Source organism: Cryptomeria japonica, chromosome 9 (assembly GCF_030272615.1).
Source record: "Cryptomeria japonica chromosome 9, Sugi_1.0, whole genome shotgun sequence".
Lineage (NCBI taxonomy): Eukaryota > Viridiplantae > Streptophyta > Pinopsida > Cupressales > Cupressaceae > Cryptomeria > Cryptomeria japonica.
Window position 1 is genome coordinate 632039365 of NC_081413.1, and position 5806 is coordinate 632045170.

General features: G+C 31.9%; 1 pseudogene; it reads left to right on the top strand.

Moving 5' to 3' along the window:
• Positions 1 to 971: 971 nt before the first annotated feature.
• On the top strand, positions 972 to 1065 carry LOC131075716 (U6 spliceosomal RNA; annotated as a pseudogene).
• The last annotated feature ends 4741 nt before the right edge of the window (positions 1066 to 5806 follow it).

Below are 5806 nucleotides of genomic sequence, written 5' to 3' on the forward strand. Positions count from 1 at the left end.
TAACTAGGTGGCTAATTTTGTTTCTTTTGTTTGTTCCTCTCTTCATCTATCATTATCTTTCTGTAATTAGTCCAAGGCTCTTCCCTTCTTAATATAATAAAAAAACATATACATGATAACCAATGCTTTTAGAAATGGGACAAATGAACATCACTAAATTTTCTTTCTAAATAGGACCCAAATTTAAAGTCATATAGTGATTCTATACAAAATAATTCCACTTTCTTCCTACAATTGAAAATCAATATAATTTCAATGGGATTTTTTAATCTAGATACCCACTCAACTTATTCAATACCAAAAAAAGTACTAAATTCCAACCTTAAAAAAGGGAAGTTAAGATTTTGCGATATCTCCTTTCTATGTTGAAAATTTGCCAAAATCCAATTTTCACCATTACAGTACTTCATAAGAATATTGATCCAATTCAAATGAAGAAGGAAATGGAAAATATATGAGTCAGGAAGTCAGAAGAAAAGAAAGACAATGATGTAAAGGATGGATATGTACCTTAGGATGGTGTATGTGGTTCTTTCAAAAACTAAATGGAAAATGTATTGGTTTAGGGGGAGTTAAATTTGCAAAATTTCCATACCCCCTATGAAGAATAGTTGTTGAAGTCTTCAACATATTGGTCAAAGATAATATGTACATAATGATCTAGTGATATTAAGTTGTTATCCCCAAGTTTGACCTCATAGTAAAATTGGAGATACCCCACAAATTCATGCAATCAAAATATTATTTTATGGTCAATATAGTTCTTATGATTAATATTTATTTTAATGCTCTTAGACATATTTGAAATAATCTTCAATGTTATTAAACTAAGATACCTTCAAAGTAGCACTTAGATGATTTTAATATTCTAATAATATATAATGGGTTCTCAATGTTATTGATATACCACATGGTAAATTCACCCCATTTAAAAAAATATTTATTGACATAAATATACAACAATTCTAGCAAATAATGCCATTTTTGTATAAAATTGGAACGATACAGAGAAGATTTAATGGCCCCTGTGCAAAATGACAAAATAAATTATTTTTGCATCTTTTTCTAAAGGACAGAACACATAATAATATAAATATGTAATATTTATAGCTAACAATATATGGCTTGTAAAGGGTTCCAATCCACCAAAATTTAAAGACCAATCCATTGAGATTATAATAGAGATTCAATCCAGTCTCTTCTTTATTATTAATTGCTCATTTTCTCTACCAATTCCATTTTCATATGGTAATGGAGAAGGTTTAGATCTAGACTAAAGGGAGATGGTTTGTGATGGTGAGTGGTATTTCTAGAGATTTCTTCTCTTCTGGTAGAGATTTCAAACAAAGGGATCATATCTCTCCTTACCTCTTCAACATTGTGGTTAAGGTCCATAGTAGAAAATTTTACATGATAATTCACTCAACAATTTTAAATGGGATTAAAGATACTTCTTCCTTAATGTCTACTTGTCATTAGTATTTGATGGATTAAATACTATTATTTTCGGATCTACTTCTATAGCCGAAGATAACCACTATAAAAAAAATGTTGGATAACAATGTCAAAGTGTTAGAACAATATATAAATTATTATAATAAAAGTGTTATGTATTTTTTCAATTTTAAAGGCTACTTTGCAAAATAAGATTGTTAGACTTTTGAGATGTCAATATGCTATTCTTCTAGTTACTTATGTTGGTCTTCCCTTATCTACTAAGAATATATCAAAAAATAATTGAAACATCATTGTGAAAAGGGTGCTAAGGAAGTTGAAAGTTGGCTGGTTAGAAAGGGATGTTACTAAGTTAAGCTTGAAAATTCCAATTATTGGAAGCTTCTCTTCAGAATATCCTTGTTTATTATCTCATTAAATTATGGTTTTTAAATATTTTAAAATACTTTGTACTGTTATAGAAAATTAAAATCAATTAGATGATATAAAATAATTGTTCTTGAACTAGAATCAGTATTGCAATGATGGAATTGCTCTCATTTGTTTGGATTTGAACCAAACACACAAATCTTATCTTTGTTTATTGATCTAATCTTTGCTATTTTAAAAAACGTTTTCTACAAGGCTTGAAGTACCATGTTCTCATATAAACACTCAAGTTCTTGTTTTTATTAATTTGAACTAGATACAGATATAATTACATCCTTTTATCAACTCATGGAAGAGATTCGTTGACATGTGTGTTTATCATAGAGATAATTCACAAGAATCATACCTCTCATAAAATTAAATTAAATTCTAAGATAGATTTAATGTTCCCAAGGCTTTGAAATTTAGGCCTTGACGTACATAATAAATCATTTTTTTATAAATATTATTAGCAAGGGCCTAAATGTTTCTAGAGTCAAAACATTGAGTTATTTAGGTGAATAGGAACTAAATTAGAAGACTCCAACTCTCGAGAGATTTTTATATTTAATTTGTATCAAAAAAAAGGATCATGCCATTTGATTTGCATGAAAATTTAAATTAGATAAAGAAATGGAAAAACAAAAGGGAGAAGGAATTTTTTAGAAATACTGCTTTGAAAAAATTGCACAAAGCAACACATGAATTTGCAATTGTACATTATGAAACAAATATCTATTTCAATAAACATTGCACCAACTATATATAAACAGTCCAAGTTTTAATGAAATTAAAATTCAAATATTGAAAGAGACTATGAAATACCCAAAAATATGGTGCAATTTCACAATATTTCCCTAGAGGAAATAATGTTCAAATGGAAGCTTTTAGCAGAATCATTAAGCCTAAACATGGTCAAGGGCTTTGGAGGGGTGCTCATATTGAAGGAACATCTGTGTCAGTTACACATTCTTTATTTGTTTATGACACATTTTTGTTTGGTAAATCAAATGTTCAGGAGGCAAAGAAGATCAAGCAAACTTTGGATCTTTACATGGCAATTTTGGGACAAAGAATAAATGCTCAGAAATCAAAGATTTATGTTTTTAATATAAATGATGTCGTCACAAGGAAAATTGTTGATACTTTGGGTTTCTCACAAGAGTGTCTTCCCACCACATATCTTGGCATTCCTTTTTTTGTGGTGCCAATAAGTCAGCTTATTGGAAATCTATTATAGACAAAATTAAGAATGTCATTTCCACATGGAAGGGTTGTTGGTTGTCCCTATCAGGTAGATTACTTCTAATAAAAATAATATTTTCTGCCATTCCTAGTTATTACACGTCAGTCCTCAAAGCCCCGGTTGGAGTAATTCATCGGATTGAGAAACTCATTAGAGGTTTCTTATGGAGGGACAATATGTAAGAAGAAATGAAGATCTCGTTTATATCAATTCAAGAAATGGCACATGATAAGGGGGGAGGGGGAGTTGGTCTACATGACTTATCTAAAATAAATATTGCCTTTGGGGGTAAACTTGTGTGGCAAATGGTCTCCAAACCAGTCACCAAGTGGTGCAGAATCATGCAGGAAAAATACTTGGACTCTTTAAACCCCTCCCGAGTCATAACAACTCTTGATCCTCCAAAAGGGTCAACTGTTTGGAACTTCATGATGTCTTGTAGGCAGATTAATACACGATATGTATCTTGGGAGGTTCAGAATGGTGAGAGAATTCATTTTTGGGAGGACTCGTATAATGGTATGCCTCCTTTAAAGTTTTTAGAGCTTCTTTTGGATGCCATTCCAACTATAAAAAATTGTTGGGGTTCACTTTTGATAGATTATATTATTGGTGTGAAAAATTTTTCAGGGAGAGCCATTTGGAAAGATCCTCTTGATCTACTGATTAGAGATGATCAAAGGATTTGTTAGCATGAAATTTTGACAAGAAGAAGAGTGTATATTTCAAATCAAGAAGAAAAATTGTTATGGGCTCCAGCTTAAGATGGCAAATATTCAATTAAAGATAGTTATGTGGCTACCTGACATATGGAAAATCAGAAAGTTAAGAGTAGAGCCTTTTCATTTTGTTGGAATAGTGTTGTTATTCCTAAAGCAGGTTTCTTTTCCTGGTTAGCTTTGAGAAAGAGGATATTAACAAGTGATCAATTGGAAATATTACATATTGCTAACTCTTTTGCTTGTGTATTATGCAAAGCTGAAACTGAAACTGTAGATCATTTACTTCTTAGGTGTTCCTATGCTCAGCAATGTTGGTTCCATGTTTTGGAAAAACTGAATCTATCTATGTCGCTTCCCTATACTTTATGGGAGCTATTCCAATCCTGGCCTACTCTTTTCACAAACTCTTTATTTGCAAGCATTTGGAAATGTATCCTGACAACTATAATTTGGTCAATCTGGTGGGAAAGAAGTAAAAGAATTTTTAGACAGATTTAATCTCCAATTCATTTGGTACTAGAAGGAATTGATAAATATGATTCTGGAACAGGTTAATGCTTATATCAAGAACATAAATAGCAATTTTAATTTTTCATCTTGGTATGGTCACATTATCAAGATTTGGAAAGGTCTAACTATCCCTTCTTTTTGTGCTACATTTGGCCAAGAAAATCATTCAATCAACATAAACCTAGTTAAATGGCAACCTCCTGCAGTTGACTTTGTCAAATTAAACTTTGATGGTTCATCTAGAGGAAACCCTAGTGATTCAGGAATTGGAGTTTGTATTAGAGATCACTTAGGTATTCTATTGGTAGCTAAATCTTCTCCTATTCCTCCTGCTACAAACAATTTAGCATAATATCTTTCCCTATTATATGGACTGACATTGGCAACAAAACTAAGGTTCCCTAGGTTACATCTTGAAGGAGATTCTTCTATTATAGTGAAAGCATGCATTTCCATATGTTCATTTAACTGGAAAATTTCCTACATTTTAAATCAAGCACGGTTGTTACTAGATTTGTTTGAGGAATGTTGCATCTCTCATATATTTAGGGAAGGTAATAGAGAAACAGATGTATTAGCAAATTTGGGCTATGACAAGCTGGAAGTAGACTCTTCACTTCCAAATTTTAATATGGAAAATTTTCCTCATCTAGCAAGCATTGTCAATGATGAAAGAAAAAATATTTAAAATGAATGACACACTTTCACTCTATTATTCAAGATTTTGGCAGAATGTATTAACTTTTGGATTTTTCTCAAGTGAGCAGATAATGATGATTCTAAATTCATAGCATGTTGATTTCAAGATTGGCACTGTGTCTCATGAGCCTTTAGACACATGCCATGTTCATCTTTATCACTTCATGTTGATTGATTTGTTACCCCTCTTCCTTGTTGGCAATATGATGGCGGCCGGAATGGTGTTTGTCAATCTTTCATTCATCTTCCATTTTGGCAGTATGATGGTTGTGAGATCAAAGATATCTCCTCATTTGATCTCACACATGCGGCACCCCTTGCTACTCTACAATATAATTTAAAAAAACTAGCTTCAAGCATGTCGCTCAGACTTATTAATCATTTCACATCATATGGAGATTTGTAATGATTTTGGCAGGGAATGTGATTCTCAAGATAGCCATTGCTTTTTACTGGGTGTCAATACTTCACTTGCTTGTTTTTTCTTCTGTACCCTGCCTTGTTTTAATGCATAATGGATTGCTCTCCACAAAATTTCAGAGTGCCCTTGAAAGTTGCTACTTGGGAGATGTTGTTTGAGGATCATATCATCGAGGACCAATTGGGAATCACCTTCAACATTTCTTGTCACCATTGTAAACACAACATCTAGAGGATTATCGATGAAGAAATCCTTTATCTATAGGAGAAAAGGTTTATTTTTCCTTCCCAAGTGGTTTCTATCTTCCTTTCCAATGTAGTTGATTTATTGCAGTCATGGGCTCCC